This window comes from Phallusia mammillata, chromosome 5 (assembly GCF_965637545.1).
Source record: "Phallusia mammillata chromosome 5, kaPhaMamm4.hap1.1, whole genome shotgun sequence".
Lineage (NCBI taxonomy): Eukaryota > Metazoa > Chordata > Ascidiacea > Phlebobranchia > Ascidiidae > Phallusia > Phallusia mammillata.
This window is the reverse complement of record NC_137256.1, coordinates 26,413,848-26,432,108: the sequence shown is the minus strand read 5'-3', so window position 1 is coordinate 26,432,108 and position 18,261 is coordinate 26,413,848. Positions and strand designations below refer to the sequence as shown.

The 18,261-nt window shown below is 36.0% G+C and overlaps 1 pseudogene; it reads right to left on the bottom strand.

The window, feature by feature from the left end:
* Window positions 1–2,964: 2,964 nt before the first annotated feature.
* On the bottom strand, window positions 2,965–5,379 carry LOC145228601 (uncharacterized; annotated as a pseudogene).
* Window positions 5,380–18,261: the final 12,882 nt, after the last annotated feature.

Genomic DNA, 18,261 nt, shown 5'->3' with positions numbered 1-18,261 from the left:
TTCAATTTACGCGTTTAAACAAAATAATTTGTTCACCGAGCCAGAATTCTCCTTCCATGTTTCCGAATCCATCTTTATATTCCTGCCAGGTTCGCTGAAAATCCACACTTCCGTCAAATCGCCGTTGAAAAACCTGTCATGCAGGAAATATACGAGTGTTGTAATTCCAAGTTGCTATTCTACATATTGTTCAACTTACCGTCCAACCGTTGTCGCAGACTGCTTTCTTGTAATTACGCAATCGCTGGTAACCGCTCACTGATGACGTAGAACAGTTGACAGCAGGTAGTAAATTTTCAATTTCTGGAAAATTGAAGCAAACACATGAAACGGAAAATCCAACTTGTGCATAACCGATAGGAAGTTTTGTTTTGTTGTTGAGGATTGCGTAACTGACTTACGATTCTCATGTTTTATATCTTTTCGCAAAAATAATAATCGACAATTTACAAATTGTCTACATTGAAAACCAACGTTTAATCACACTTTCTAAAATATATGAAACACAGATAGATAAACACGAATCCAATACAATTAAAAAACCAATACAATATAATTAAATCATAAAACAGTTTTACCTAGAAATCTTTCTCTTATTTCTCGCTTGAAATTTTCTAAGAATAAGGCTTCTCCCTTTTGCCCCACAGCCCCTTTTTCGCCTTTTAACCCGGGAAATCCCCCCAAACCCACTTCGCCGGGCGGCCCAACATCGCCTTTTAGACATACAGCGCCGATATCCCCTTTTTGTCCGGTAAATCCGCTAGGTCCCATTTTTCCTGGTGGCCCAGCGACGCCCTTTTCACTCCTCCCACTAATCAGACTCCCAGGTGTGACATTATTGACGTCATCACCGCATACTGGAACAGTGACGTAACTGCATCGCTGCTGTCCGCTGACCAGTGACGTATAATACAGCAAAGCCGCTGTCAGTTGTAACAACATGTTTTTTTTATATGTTTTCTCCTGCAAATAAATAATAAAAACAAGCTCAAAAGGTGTTTGTTTGTGTTAAACATTCAAAGCAACTGAATATTTCACTCTGTGGCTTCGAAAAAATGTTTTACCAAGCAAAGTTTGCAACTGGGAACGTTGAACTACAAGTTTTGACATACAGCTTTAAGACAAAACACGTTGGTTGGGCAGGCGTTTGGCTCCGAAATGATTGTATTCCTAAACTTAAACCCATTGGCATGAACAGTAAAAAGGTTTAAAAATAAACATAACGCCATTTATAGTCAAACCCGATTTGTAACTTCAAAATGTCGATTTGTTTCTTAAAGTTTAGTAACAGATGATTGGAAACATATTTGCTGTTGGCTCGAAGGTTAAAAGCGCTAACTCCCAGATGCCTTTTACATTGCCAACCTACTTTACTTAGTTTATATAATGCATCTGATACTTTACATTTTAAATTAGTTCAAACCTGTCGTTAACATGTCCCCACTTTCAACTATGCAACCATATAAGAGAGCATATATATATATATATATATATATATACATGTGTGAAGCATTCACACTTAACGTTGCTATAACGCCTATATAAGCCCACAAAAGTGTATCCTGCAATAGAGCAAGGTCTGGCTTTCGTGATTGTCGATAGGAAAAGGCCTGACTGCGATAGAAAAGTCCTGACGCAAAGTGTTTAGTTACAAAACCATTAATCGCCTTTTTTGAATGGATCATAAACTCCTATATCCGACAAATTTTCTCACTCTGTGAATGGGTGGTCTGATTGATCAGCGCCTTGGTGTAAAGCAGTGTTTCTTAACCGTTTTAGCGCTCGTACCCTTTTGAGCTTTCATTAAATTTTGTCGTACCTCCGGTCTACAATGGCCGACGGAAGTAAATAAAATTGTAATAATAGGAATTAAACTCAGTGTATTTATAAGTTACGTGTTGAATGCATGCATTAAAACAGTCTTGTAAGTTAAACAATATTTACAGCACACTAACAATCAGTCAATTCAAATCAGCCCAGGTATATAACAAAGTAACTTGTTATGCATTCTTCACAAATATGCCTAAATAGCGTATAATTTCACACTGCATGTCGTACCCCCTGCTTGGGTGCTTCGTACTTCTGGTTAAGAATCTGATTGTTTAGCGCCTTGGTGTAAATGTAAAGGGATTGCAGATGGAGATGCAATACATGTGCTGCGTGTGGAGAAAGATATTTCATTCCTTATACGTAGAAGTTTGGTCCGAGGGTCTACATTATGTTTGTAAAATATGCCTAAAACCTGCCACGGCACGTTCAATAAATACCTTTCGTTTTGTGTTAACAAGGTGTTAAATGCAAGCTGTAGATGAATACGAATTACCTTTTTGTTTGCTGATAGATTATTTATATCGTTTGTAGCTTTGTTTAAAATACATTTCTTAAATTTGAAACATAGTAAACGACACGTTAATACAGTGGTTCTGAACTCGTTTCAGGCATAACATCGTGGACCATTCCACTTTTAAACAAGATTGAAGTAAGCATACGCGACAAGCATTTTGGCTTGAATCATAATTCTTAAAAAATACAAATTTTAAGATATGAGTTAAAAAATTTAGTAACATTTTGACCCTCTTTCAGTATAAGCCAGGGGTGTCGAAGTTTTTTGGCCAAAGGGCCAAATGCGGTTTACGAATGATTGCGCGGGCCACTTAACTGTTACTGCTAATTTGTAATCTTACGAATGGTTGTCTTATAATGTTGAATTAAAACACTCACACCGGAACTCTAATGCCGGAAATGTGTATTAACCTTGTTTACAAGTTCGGGAAATGTTTATTTTCAGGCTAAAATCAGTGTTGACAGTGTTGCAAAAACAAATTAATTTCGCTAAAAAGCATCTTCAGTGTCTAGAAAGCAATAAAAGGGATTAAAAATAGAAATAGCTAATTGTTCTTCGCACACACAATCAATCCTCAACTGAAAGCCCAACAGACTTAACTGACTGGACACGCAACGAAAGATAAGAAAACGCACGAAAGATAAAGACGTAAAAGCGTAAAGGGCGAAGGAAAAAACACGCGTCACTTACACCTCGGTAAAACCATTTTTTTATGTTTATTTTCGCAATGATTTTGTTTAGCCACTTGTCTTCGGCTAAATCCAGATCAGCAGTACCTGGCTGTTCCACAAACACGACACAATAGCAACTTTCAATTGATGGCTTTTTCGCAAACTCGTTTGGATGTCGTTCTTTATAATGGTGTAAAAGCGCCGTCCCATCATCGCGCTGCGATGTGTCAAACTTCGCCCAAATGGCGCGGTGACCCGACCACCGAGTTGCAAACCGATTCTTTGTCTGGCCTACATATTGTTCTTGGCATAAGTTGCAAGTGACGACGTAAATGCCATAACTCTTACATGTCAGATGTTGCAAGATCTTAAATCTGCGCATCGGGGTTTGCAGAAATGCGGTATTTTTAACCATGTCGGTTTTGTGGTTTCCATGGTTGCCACATAGAGCACAATGCCCGCAGGGGTAGCATCCTGATGGGGCGCAATGATTTAGTCGCCCTAAAGCAAGTTTCCTAGGGCGTAAAAACACTTGTTGTAGGGAGGGTGGACGTTTATATGTCACCATACAGTTGGGTTCAAGTGCCCTTTCTTTATTTGTGAGGTGCAGTAGCGCTGGAAATTCCGTGGCCCAAACGAGTTTCTTTATTCTTTCCTTTACACACGTACTGTTCTTGGAATGCCTTCTGTATTCATAACGTTGATCTTTCCAAGCTTTTGCCTCTTCAACTACAGCAGCAGTCATTCTTTTGGAAAAACCCGAGCAGCTCGCCTTTAACTGCAACTTTTCCAGGCTGTTTGTGTAATCTGCATACAACTGGTTAAGATATCTTAGCCGAATCGCTTCACCCCGTACAATGGACCGAAAAGTTGCAGGCGGATGGTGCGATGACCCATGTAAAAACAAACGATTGTTGCTGGTTGGCTTTGTGCTGCACGTTACAAACCGATAGGGATGTGCTGGCGTTGTTCTGTGAAGCACATCTAAAAATTCCAATCTCTTGTTGTCTTCGTTTGTGTGTAACGTGCGCAGAGTTAGGTTTAACCCAAATCGCGCAAATTGATGTTTGATGGCATGAATAATTCGCTTGGCAGAAGTCTTACCAACGCAAATAAAAACAATGTCATCAATAAATCTCTTGAAGATTTGCGCTTGAGACAGCCCTGGGGTGATTCCAGAAATGATGTGAAGCATCGCTATGTTTGCGATAGCAACTGAGTGGTTGTCGCCGGTGGCTATGCCATTTTTTATTTCATAAAAGTGTTCCTGGAACTGCGTGACCACGTTGGTAACAGTAAAGATTGTAAGTTGGATGATATTCTGTTTCACCTTATCAGAGTACGTGGAGTGGTTATTTAGTGCATTTTCCAGCGAAGACTTTATGAGGGAATGTTTGATGTTGGGATATAGCGATACAACATCAGCTGCAACAATATGCAGGGGGTTTGTATCTTGCTATGTTGCTATGCCATTTTTTATTCCATAAAAGTGTTCCTGGAACTGCGTGACCACGTTGGTGGTTTTAATCCCTTTATTGCTTTCTAGACACTGAAGATGCTTTTTAGCGAAATTAATTTGTTTTTACAACACTGTCAACACTGATTTTAGCCTGGAAATAAACATTTCCCCAACTTGTGATTTATAAAATGAAAGGTGGAAATCGTTGCGACAATGGCAATAGAATAGGGAAAGATTCCCAGAATAAATTTACTAGGATTTGTAACCTTGTTTACAATTATATGAACAACAAACATACGAAGATACAATAAAGTCAACAAAAGTTTTACTACACGGCGACATTTCAACGTGAAGTTTGTCACTGTTTTATCTCTAACAAGTTTGGCAATATTCGGTGAGATGGACGATGTACAATGCGAAGCAAACTCCTCACACGAAGAGTGCCAACTGAGCAATAGACTTGACATCGGTGCTTTTATCAGCGCCAAAGAATATGATGAAAATGTTTGTGCTTTTGCAATTAGTGTTTCTTCTGTATAATTTGCAATGGTCTGTCTTGACAGCCTTTTTTAGCAAATGTCTCTTTCCTTTCCTGACATATGACATCAGCAACACGACCATGCATTCCTTAACAAATTCTACATCTGCAAATGATTTTTTGCTATTATTTCTGCCACCAAGTAGCTCGCTTTCACAACCAACTCCTGCTGCAAAGAAACTTCCGAAAAAAACATTTGCTGTCCACGAAGAACTTTTGTTAATTCTTTCACTTTATCTTTTCTAAACTCATTCTGATATTTATCATAAGCTGATGAACGTCTGCTGACGTAATGTCTCTTTGCATTCTGGTACAGGTTGATTACATACCAGGCAAATTGGTTTATTGTCGACATCTACAAAACAGTATTCACATGTCCACCTTTCTGAGATTATTCTGTTAGCGGTGCTTGCTTTCCGTTTTCTAGTTAACATAATCTATAATCTCTGCAAACTTTAGAAAAATTTCACTGCTAAATGGCTTTTGCTCGAGTCTCTGATATCATATGAACCTCATTAAAGCAAGATATGTTACTGACTGACTGACTCTTGAAGCACGAGTAAGATTGTGGACGTAATAATGTAAAAAATGTGATGCGTAACCATTTGCATTGTGATGCAATAAAAGTAGTTCAAACAGTGTGTATTGCTCTATTAAAAAAGAAATAAAGCAACCATAAATGCCAATTTCTCGCAATGTAAGTTCGCCATAGAATACGTAGGCCATTAAGATTATAATGTAAGTCATTCCGAAAATACCGCCATGGGCCACTCAGAACCTTCCTGTGGGCCGCGGGTTGGACACCCCTGGTATAAGCAATCATCTTCAGTTTACTTCAATTCAATAATTTTATTTATTTTTATTTATTTACACTAGTGGTCCATTGAGAATCTGTTGAGAGACCCACTGAGAGACATCAACAATCATCCAAGCTAGGCCTTCTCTGAAGACGCTCTCCGTGAGCCATCTGTAATCGACATTTGCGAAAGTCAGGCCTTTCCAATTCGACAATAACCCAAGTCAGGCCTCAAAAATATTAATAGACAATGGTGTTACGTCATTTTTTACCATCCGGTGTGGATTTTAGTGCGTCAGGCAAACGTAACAATTGTCCTGTGACGCAATAGCCGAAATAACAAATACTTTCTGTTGGGTGATTTCAATTGCCTGCTTGCCATGTTTTTTGTGATCAGTTTACAAATTGTCTCGTGGTGTGTACATGTATAATACCGACATGTGTAATAAGCATCGAAGCTCTTTTAGCGAGAAATTTGTTTAAACACTGTTGATTTCAGCAGGCAGTAAGTTATAGACTGCTGATTTAACTGGATATATTTGAGCTGCCTCCTATTACATTGTGCTGGTTAGTTTGACTTTATCCCAAACCAAGCCCCAAGCAAGGAGATTATTTAAACACTGTTGATTTTCAGCAATTATTTTTGGCTTTTGATGTTTTGTTTTAATTTCGAATCCTAAGAATGTTTGTTTCGACTTTATAAAGACAAATTTAGTGCACAAAACCCTGTGGCCAAAAAGTTGCTATGTTCCGTATTTTGTGGGTAAAGTGCGTTTTGTGGATGCTTTTTTGTGTTTTTGTTGTTCATTACTTTATGTGGCGCTTTGCGTCAATAAGGGCACTCAAATAAAGCGTTACAACCCAACAAGTCAGACCTTCTGTGATGATGCTTTACGTAAGCCATCTGTAATCGACTATTACGAAAGTCAGGCCTTTTCCAATCAACAATCACCAAAGTCAGGGCTTCTATTATGACGTTTTACGCAGTAAGACCTCTGTAATTGACAAACACCAAAATCAGGCATTTTCCAATCGACAATCATCCAAGCCATGTTTATTTTATTTACAATTCACAGGCATTCCGCAAACAATAGGCCTACCATACGTCCTCTTTTAGGAAGACATGCCCTCCTTTTAGACAAAAACTAAGTTGTCCTTCAAGGACAATAAAAAGAGCCCAAATGTCCTCCTTTTTAAGGAATGTCTCATTTACAAAATAAATATGTAAAAATTATGCCTTTGTACATATTCCTCTTACTTTTTAAAGATTCCAGGTTTTACATTTTTTGAAAATACAAGCTTATTTTAGTGTTGTGATAAACGTTAAACTTTATCCAAACTCTTGTATACCGTCTAATTTCTGAAGCCTTTAATTTTTGGTGGAACTCAAAGGTTTTTCGATGTTCTTTTCAACAATGTGTCCTCCTTTTTAGGGATAGAAATAGGATATGTTTTTTTTCATTCTTAATTTACGGTAGAGCTACTAACACTGAGTTTCACCTTTGGCTCGACCTGGGAACTTCTGGTAGGTGGCGCAAAAGAGCATAGGCGTTTATGGTGCTGTTACAGCAATTTGGGTTTATGATAAGAATAATTGCTGAGTCAGCACCATAAACGCCTATGCTCTTTTGCGCTACCTACCAGAAGTTCCCAGGTCGAGCCAAAGGTGAAACTCAGTGTTAGTAGCTCTACCTTAATTTACAGGCATTCCGCAAACAACCATGACGATAGTTTAGCCCCCTTGCGATACACAGTGTTGATAGCCAGGCTAATTCAAACGCTCATCGATAAAGTCAGTCCGAAATAATATTTTGTGAAAACAGCCTATACTAACATGGTAGTCCAGCTCCTCTTTTCCTCCCGTTTCTATTATTATCTTGCGCATTTTGGTTATGCATGACTGACACTGCACTTCGCCTGGAGTTTTGTGTGATGTTTGTGGTAAACAGCTACTTTTTACAAGCCGCTGGCGACAAATCTGTGTCTGTTTTAAAGATTTTTACTTATTCGGTTTAATGATTAATGTATGCAGACGCATTAAAACGTTTTTAGTTTTTAATTGTACAAACTCTTTAAGGTGTATTTTAAAAACTTATAGACAGCCAGTGTCAAATCTTTGTTAGGGAATCCTGTTACTTCAAACAAACTGGAGGGCCATTAGATGGCTATACTAGCCAATATGACATGTCTTGTCATCAGTTGCACTGATGATACCTTGACATAGCTTGCATCATTGTGCACTGTATACACTGTAGTGGTTCTCGAACTTTTTAGTCAGGCGGCGCATTAAATAACTAAAATTTTCTACTGCAGCACACTTCGCAGTTAAACATAACAAAAGTTGTTTTAGGAATGATAATTTTCAACTTGATTGTGGTGGGTGAGAATGCTTTTCATTACCAATAAAAATATGAGCTAAACGTTTCCATGCACACAGAATTTCATCATCAAGTCTTTAACATCAGGGAAAGCTTCCACGGTAAAAAAGCAAATCTTTCGCGACACACAGTTTGGAAATCACTAATCTACAGGCTCAGTTTTAAAAATCTTAATTTGCAAGCCTCGGTAAATCACTTGGCTTTATAATTCCCACTCACTATGTTTTTTTCACAGTAGCCTACTGTTAGCTGTAACATTACTGTTAACAAGATAACCTGAAAATTAAGTGTTTCTATATTTTGTAATATGTTAAAAAAACATTGTGTAGAAAGTACAGACACTTTAAAAGGTTTTTGATTAATTTTTCAGATCCCCTCTTAACACTTTTGATTGCTTGTTAGACCTTAGGAACATTTTAGAAAAGAGTTTTTTTGGATAAAGTAAACAAAAAATCACAAAAAAATCCAAATTTTTTCCTTCCTCCTTATCCTCATCAACTTATAGAATATCACATGTCCTAGTTTGGAAACTTTGATACAATGGATCATAAAACTTTTGCAATACACTAAAAATCCAGCTTGTTGGCTGGCCAAAACTTTCTGTCAGGCATTTAATGTACACACTTTGTAAAAGTTGAAGGTACTCAGATTAAGTAATTAGACCTCCAGACTTTTGCTTCATTGAAGAAATCAGTTGCCCCTGTTGTTGCATAGTGGGCAACTTGCTAACAATTTTGCTTCCTTTTGTCAACTTATTTTTTATCTTGAACAAAACATCACCTTCAAAATACTCCATTGTGTTCAACTTCATGTTACTTATCATAGCAATTAGACTCGTTTTTCTGCACCATTTTCTAGTTTATGACGTCTAGCAATTGTTCGGCGTCTTGAATTCCTCTTCAAATAAACTTTTTGCTTCACAACACTCTTTTGCATATTCTCTCATTAGAAAAGTCTGTTCTTTAAACTTTCTGTAATAATCATCGTCCGGTCATTTTTTTAAATCTACCCTTTCTTGACAGTTTAAAATGAGTAACTTTGAAACAAATATGACCTTCGTTCAAGCTTGACTTTTGGTCTGTCCAGTGTTCTTGTACGGGGTCAAAGTCGTTATACATTGATTTATCAAAGATGCAGCCAATATAGGAAAGTTTCGGTTTCACCAGACTTTAATTTAATCATCAATAAACTATATTTTAGGTAAAATCAACGCGTTTAAAGACGGAATGAAAAGATAAAACCTACATTAAATACTCCCCAACAGCACAATAACAACCAAACGTAGTAACATAACGCATGATAGGTGCATAAAACCAACCACGCAAGCTCAGATTTGTCATTTTCCTGCTCTTAAAGCACTCAACTCATTTGCTACACATCCCACATGCGTGGAGCTTTAATAAGGCGGGACGGAAACAATAGCTGGACTACCATGTGAGTATATTATGGTGAAACACTGTCGTGGAATCAGGCCAGTTAGCCCACTCAGACTTTTAGTCAAACTCTATAAAGTAACCGCTTGGCAACCTAGACGTGACGTAACGACAAACGAAAAACCGTAAGAAATTCGGAAATTTCGTTTTTGATTGGCTGAAAAAGCCTTGTTGTTTGAATCCGGAAACATCACTTTCCTTACTGCTTTGTCTATGTAAAGTTCGTTCCTGCTTATTTATGTGCTTATACTAAAATAATACTTGAACCTAAACTTCAAAATTATAAAGCACCATTAATTAGTATTAAGGTTAATATAGCAACTGATAGAGTTAAAGAGTGTCAAATCTTGACGACGACAGTTTGTTAGTGTTATACTGCAAGATAATACTGGCCAGACACATTTATATTTGCTTCACAACTAAAAAACATGGTTCTGTTACAACAAACTGACAGCTGTCACACGAACAAACTTAACCATGAAACACTAAGGTACAAATCAAGCGCACAATACTCTGCTAAATCATTACTAACAACGTCCAACAAATGCACAACAAATAAGACGGTTTGCAAAACATGGACACAAGGCCGCTGTATTTGCAACATATTTACTTGAATACGTATTTCAAAACCACTGTTTCGTACAGGTTATGTTAATGTGAAAGATTTGACTATTATTAGCTTGACTTTCTCACGTGATTTGCTTTTAGATCTAGCCTATACTATGACAAGATTAAATGTTAATTGGCAAATTGTAAAACAAACGTGCAAACAAAAATATCGCTTAACAAAATTATAACCAGAAACAAAGTTGACACAAAATCTTATAAAACCTGAAATAGTTAACTAAAACAGCTAAAATATTTTGTCTTAAATTTTTAAAACAATCCCAGGTAAGTGCCAAGTCGCATTATTATTTGCCGCCGAATATAAAAGCGCCCTTGCCCGTCTGTAAAGTGTAAGTCTAAAAGACACGCTTCAATTCGCTTCAAAAGCCAGGATGTACCACTAAAATACGACACCAGGGCTTTGAAGGTCGAAAATTTCCAACGCGGTATTTCTTTTCATTTAACTTGAGCAAACTTTATTGAAAGCTTTTAGCTCTACTGCTGCGCCATGCTTTCAACAACTTTAGCCTGGTAACATTCAAGGTGCAAACCAATCGCACAAAACACTGGTAAATCATTAACTGTTTCGTTGCGGTTATAAACTTGCCATGAAATCATGTTTGCAACAACAGACAGGATGTGCTTGCAAAAAAGAAGCCTATGCTATTACCTACCAGGTAACCACTGCTTCCTTGCCGTAATAAAATTAATACACAATCATGTTTGTACGCAAATAAACTGCCAAAAAGGACGTATTGCAAAAACGAGGGCTCCGCTATTAACACACAGAAATACCAGTTTCACAAGACAGTTTATTACAAACGTTACTGCGTTTTGTTTTACACGAGTTTTAATTTACACACTAACCTAGATTCTCGTACTTTGTTAACTCACCAAGGGGCCTAAATCCAGAGTTTCTTTGGCATTCTTTCACCTTACATAAGCCACTTATTCATTTCCAAACCATTCCGCGCCATAATTTTACCGACGCCTAGGCCTTGTACGTTGCACGTTTTTGGTTGGTTTTTGTTTACTAATACACTGGTTCGGGTAGCGCTGTTTTATGTTTGCCTAAGGTTAAAATGCGATTACTTATTGTAATATTCTTGAATATTATAACATATTGACTTGTTGATCCTGGCTATAAAAGTTCAAAGCCAATAAGCAATATAACATTATCACATTCTTTTTGCTAGTACAACAGTTAGGAATGGTCAAGTTACATTCTGAGCTGTAGTGTGGACGTTAATCTTATGATTTTTATGTATTTGTGATCAAAAAAGGGGAAAAAAACATTTATGTCACTGTTGACAATTGCCAAATCAATAAGTTTATTTCATCTGCGGAAGCGTAATTGAGAACTTCTGTTGTGCTGTTTGTACAGTATCCAGATAATTGCACAATCCGATTAATCGCATAAAATACCTCAACATTTTTATTAATAAATATTTGTGCAATTAACCAGGTTTGTCTGTAGGGTTGTTTCTCGACCAAGTGTTTTAGTTGTGCGACGTTTTGCAACGAATATTGCATAAAAACCGTCTTAAACTTCGGTTTAAAACGAATTGTTCAATGGAAAGGCCACACAACTTTGGAAATGGATAAGTGTTTTTTCGTCTCTATTAGCACGGTAGCAAACTGATTTAAGTTTCTTAATCTTAAATAAATTAATCAAAACATTGTCTTTTCACCTCATAATATATTACTACAAAACAGAGTTTAAACGTGCGCTTATAAATTGTTACGAAATATTTATTATCCTTAAGATTAAAAGACGGGAAAATTAATTTGTGTGTTAATTTACTGCTGTTATAAGCTTTAGCTTTGTGCGGAATCAATACCTTTTTTATTTGAGCGCACATTGAGATAAGTAGTTAAACCATTACATAAACATTTCTAACCTACCGAGAAGTCAAATATTACCAAAAATTTCTTGTTGCAAATCTTATTTGCCTGCTTGGGTTTTGACCAAAATAATTTGATTTCCATGTTTTAGGCATTTCAGATTGCCAGAGTCAAAATGAACACAAACTACACAAAACAAAACACATGGACCGCAAATTTGACCCGGTTCACTGTAGTCACTGTCAAACCCGAATCACTGTAGCCTATTACCCAAGGTTAAAAACACACATAGCTATTCGACTGTTGCGCATCAACCCCCCTAAAATAATAATGAATTTACTGAATTGGTTTAGTTCTTGTCGCAAATTTCGTCAATGATGAACCTTTTTCACAAACACTTGTTAGTCACTTCGTAAAACGCGACCTTAAAATCATTGCCTCGTGCTGTTACCAAATTTAAAACACAAATTTACAATTTGTAAAGCATACATATAAACCCAATATAATTTTTTTTCTTCACGGTTCTGCTACACTGTGTAATTTCACACCAATAACTTGCGCACGAACCTCTGGTAAATCTTTACCCACCACTTCGTTGCCGTAATATACTTGCCATAAAATCATGTTTGTGCACAACAGACAGGATGTGCTTGCAAAGAGGAAACCTACGCTATTACTTATCAGGTACCCACTGCTTCGTTGCCGTAATAAAATTGCCATAAAATCATGTTTGTACACAACATACATTACGTGCTTGCAAAAAAGGAAGCCTTTGCTATTGCCTATCAGGTACAGGAAGTGCACAAAACGTTGGTAAATCATTACCTATTGCTTCATTGTCGTAATAAAATTAATACACAATCATGTTTGTACACAAGTAAACTGCCAGGGTGTATTGCAAAAACGAGGGCTATGCTATCAACACAAAGAAATGCCAGTTTCACAAGACAATTTATTACAAACGTCAGTTCGTTTTGTTTTACACGAGTTAAAAAATTTACACACTAACTTAGATTCTCGTAAGTTGTTAATTCACCAAGGGGACTAAATTTAGAGTTTCTTAGGCATTCTTTCACCTTGCATAAGCCACTTATTCGTTATAAAACCATTCCGCGCCATTAATTTACCGACGTCTAGACCTTGTACGTTGCACGATTTTTTGTTGGTTTTGGTTTACTAATACACTGGTTCGGGTAGCGCTGCATGCTCTCATCTCCACCTCAATTGACTGTCCATGTTAACAATTTACACACACACGTATGCAGTGTTTTGTTTTCTTAAAATCTCACAAGCGTTTATCATCTAAGTTTCAAACGCAGAAACTTTAAGTGTAATAATTTAGCCTTGCGCAAGTGCTGCTAAATTTTGCATATGTTATATCCTGAAATTTTGCCGTCTGCAGCCGTTGGTGTGTTTTTGTTATAGTTGCAGGGAAATTATTACATTGAAGCGTCCTTATGCCATGAGTCGAAGTAGGCTAAGCTAACTCCAATTGTTCAATCGTTTTAGTTTTGTTTCATTTTTGTTTTTGTTTTTCTCCATTTATTTATACATAACCCTTTTATTGCCATTTTAATTGTTTTAACTTAGTTTTTACATTTATTTACTGTAAATGATTTAATCACCACTAAAACAATTCAGTTATTTGAACTAAAATTAACTACATTTCAGTTTAAAGTAAGCTTATACTGTAGATTTTTGCTCCATTGCGTTTTAACGTTGCGCAGCTATTTCTGGCTTGGTGATAATTTGTGTCGCTATGTCTTGTTCCGCTAAACCAAATAAACTCTACTCAACTAAACTCAGCTGCAACAAATGCACAAAACTGAAATAGAGTTGATTATTTGTGCACGCGACCGTTTTCATGTTCGCCTAAGGCTAAAACGTGATGACGTAGATGTGTACAAAGCCACATCGAGGTCTTGTCATACATTCCTTAGCCTACAGGCCCACGTTTTTTCTCATGTTTACATGCGATGTGGGCAAATTCAATAGTACATAAAACAAATCACTTGATAACTCACGTTTGTTTCGGTGCTCGAAAGTTGCCCTGAATTTTTGATTTCTTTGCTTTTTTAAATCGGTTTGTTTTGTTCATAGAAATCTTAAAAGGTAAACAATAAAACTCGAGTTTGCAAACGAGCGTTTCGGTCTCTGGCATAAAACTAATTTGTAAAATGTTAATGTGCTTTATTTAACTGCTGTTTTAAATAGTTTATGAAGGAAAGCATATTAGTTAATAATGCAGTTTGACACGCGGTTTGTGCGAAGTAACAAGTTTTCGGTAAGTGTTTTCAAATTTTCTTTTGACAGAAACCCACCAGTGATTCTGTAATGTTAACACAATATTCTACGCTTTTTAGCATTGAAGCTCACAGATAAAATGTATTTAATAAGTAATACGTATTTTATTAATACGCATGTTTTAATTAATATTCTTCGACATGGTTGTGATTTGTTTTATTATTATCCTCTTGTAAACACAAAGTGTGTAATACTCTTGAATATTATGACATATTGACTGGTTTTCTGTGCCTGTAAAAATTCAAAGCCAATAAGCAATAGAACTTTACCACATTTTCCTGCTGGATACTGAATTTATCTTGAATAAGTCAGGTCAATATTAAGTTTATTACTTACAGCAAAACTTTTTTCTTGCAAAAAAATGCAAAAACAGTTTAAATGTATAACTAACAGTTGTAACGCAACTACCATGAAGGTTGTGGCAAAATGGTAGCTTTATAAAGTACATGATTGCAAAATCATACCTAACGTTGAAAAACACCTTATATATACGAAATATTCGATTTGAACTTGCCATACAATTTGCCATACATTTTGTGTAAAGTGCCGATAAAAGTACTTGTTGTTTCAGTTACTGATATGACTGATTAGTTTCTGTAACAAAGACTGTGCATATGCAACAATAGAAATGTATACAAGCAAAGGGCCAAGTCCCAAAGCATCATGTTTTTGGTGTTTGAGATTTTGCATTTGTTGTTTACTTATTTCCAGTGCACATATTCTGTAAACCATTGTAACTGTTACAAGCAATATTATACCAGTAACAAAAGATTCCAGCAATCAAACAGACACAAAAGGTATTTCAAAACAAACTACATTGTTTTTGTTTTTTTGGTGTGGATGCTTAGTATCCCTGTTTTTAATGTCAAATTTAACAAAATCTACCAAAAACACCTCATAACAATGAGCGAAATCACTTTAAAGTTTTTACACCAAATCATTAAACAGTGTATTTATTTATATGGGATGTTGGTGTTTTTAAAACTTTTTTCAAATGTTTTTAAAAGTGTTTGTTTTTACAGTTCACAGTACTAATCCTCATTATTAGAATACTGTGACACACAATTAAATAAAAACTGCTTCAAGAAAAAATGATTAACAATTAAGAAATTGAACCAGAACTGAAACAGGTAACTTTTATTATATTTTATAATAGCCGCCATAAAATTGTTTAGAATAACTTACCATAGTCTATGTAGGATAATAGATAAAGTGTGTGTCAAAAATAACTAATTATAAGGTGTTATATCTTGCACTATTAAAAGTGTTTTGGAGTACAATAAAGGATGTGTGGATAATGGGTAGAAATAAAGTTGAACAAAACAAGATTTAAACTGATTGAAAAAATGCAAACCGTTTCAAGCAGGGTAACTTGCTCGAACTGTTGCAAAACTTAAACAGGAAAATATATATATTTTTAACCTAAACTGAACCTAAACCCTTGTAAACAATACATTAGCAAACCGGAACCTAAACCATTGACAAGTGGTTCCACTCCCTCATCTCTAGTTTGCATAGTAACTTATTATCGACTAGGTTAAAAACATGGAAATAATACATTGTTTTGTTTTTGTGTATTTGAGCTTCAAATTTGAATGTCATGATAAACTACTAAGGTACATGACCTGGAAGATTCGTATTTGTTGGTTGGTGCATTGTGCCTTATGCAGTATGAAAGTATTTTATTACTAACTAATAACTATGTTAAATTTACCCTTTGACTCCCAATATTCTTTTTTTTTTGTTTACATAGCCTTAGGTTTGTAAAAAAACATTATAGAAATCAAATTATAAACTATGTTAGATAAAGCATTCAAATGTGGCAAATCATAGGCAAGAAAAATATCTGGATTAATTCCATATTTTCTGTACTATAGCAAACTAATCATGCTTTGCACTTAAAATAAACACGAGATTTAGTGTATTTATTCTTTTGAGTTTTAAATATATGTGATAGGAACATGATTTTTACAGCATGTATTATATGTATAATATGCTTTTTCCCAAATTTATTAAATCATTAAGTCATTCATCCTTCTGAATATACTGTAATGCTTTTTCCCCAATTTGTATTTTTTAATCTATTTGCATTGCATTAGTTTTATACAACTATATGTGATCTAGGATTGCCTGCAAAAAGATGTGGACTTTAAATCAAGTGTGTCACCAGAAACTATTTCTGTGTAGGAAAACATGTGTTTCTGCCTTTCCTGCACTAAAAAAAAATTATGTTGAAGGATTCCCGTCATGAAGTTTGTCAACACTTCGAAGATTGGAGCTGAGATAAAACATGAACTTTCCGACCTACAACCCAGTGAAGTTTGAGGGCTTAAAATAGAGTTTCCCCAGAATTGAAACCCCCCTCATGGTTAGTAAGGCTGGTGGTATGAAAAAACAAGTTTTATGGCCGGCAGTTAATATTTTTACCCAACATTGAAAAATTTAAAATTAAGTTACCTGATTGAAAATTAAGTTTTTGCATGCAATTGGGCGCTGGCTTCTCTCTGGTGTCAAGTTTGGGGACTTAAAATGGGGTTTCCCCATGATTGCGCTTTCCCCATGGTAGGTGAAGCTGTGGTTTGAAAATACAGAACATTAGTCTAGGCTGGTGCTCTTCCACTTTCTTCCTTTGTACACCTTTTACAATTTTCCAGCAACTTGTTTACCTCATACATAGCAAATGTTTTTGTACACAGGAAGTATAAAAAATAAACTTGCATGGTCAAGTGATTATATTATTGTTACTGCGGGCCAGGAGTGCACAACCTGTAGTCATAAACGTTGAATAGTTTTTATTGGCCTGGGATAAGTAATAACAGCTCAGATGTCATATGCAGTCTTCAGACTGTATGTAAGCCCATTATGGATGCAAAGCAATGTGACAACAGGCATTATTAGCATCACAATATAGATGGTGTCATTACAACCAGTTTTCACTGATCGCTAGACTCTCCAGCTTAATCTACCGAACCAGTTAGAAATCAAACTGGCCTATCAGGCCATTAGAATAGATTTACAAAGTTTTTGCATGTGATCTACATTAAAGTAAATAGTTTTTTATACATCTCTGTATAACTCACCACTATTATAAGATACTGTTGTTAGCTACTTTACTGCATAGGTATGGAATGCATGTTTGAATGCCACTGAATCAAGTTTGTCCTCAAAAGCAATGTACTTTCATTAAAACAGATGACAGGAGAGAACAATGGAATAATGGAATTCAGTTCTAGTTTGGTGAAACAAGGTGTTTACAGAATTGTTTCAGAGAAGCATCTCACAGTTTGTTGTCATTGAGAAGTGTAAGTTTTTCACTTGAAAGTTATTGAATTAACAGTTTCGCGACATATAATATAACTAATAATTTATCATGTGAACATAGAGGTTCTCTTTTCTCTGGTTTACTTCTTTGCAGATAAATAACACTCTTTTAGTTTCAGTAAATGTTTAATATTGCTTTGTGAAAAAAACTTTTTGCTACTTATGTTCACCACTAGTTAAGAATTCAAAAACAATATTTTATCGGAGGTGCTCCATCCCTCCAGTGGAGATTTCCAAAACTGCTTTAAAACAACTTCCGCATCCTATGGAAGGATCATGGAGTGGTTACATGGAACCAGTTGCCAGTAAAAGACCAATTTTGCCACCAGATGTACCAACCATCCACTACCATCATTACATAGGTGTTGGCAACTGACCAGTTTGAAGGTAGGTTTAAAGCTTTATGAGTTATCAGAAAAGTGCGTGGAAGGCTTACTGCTTTCTCTGTTGCTGCCAAACCAAAATTGAGTAGTCTGCATGTCCTTTTGTGTTTTAATCACAACTGAAGCAAGGGTGGGCAACCCACTCGCTACAGCAGTCTGACTGATTCTTGTATCTCACTCATA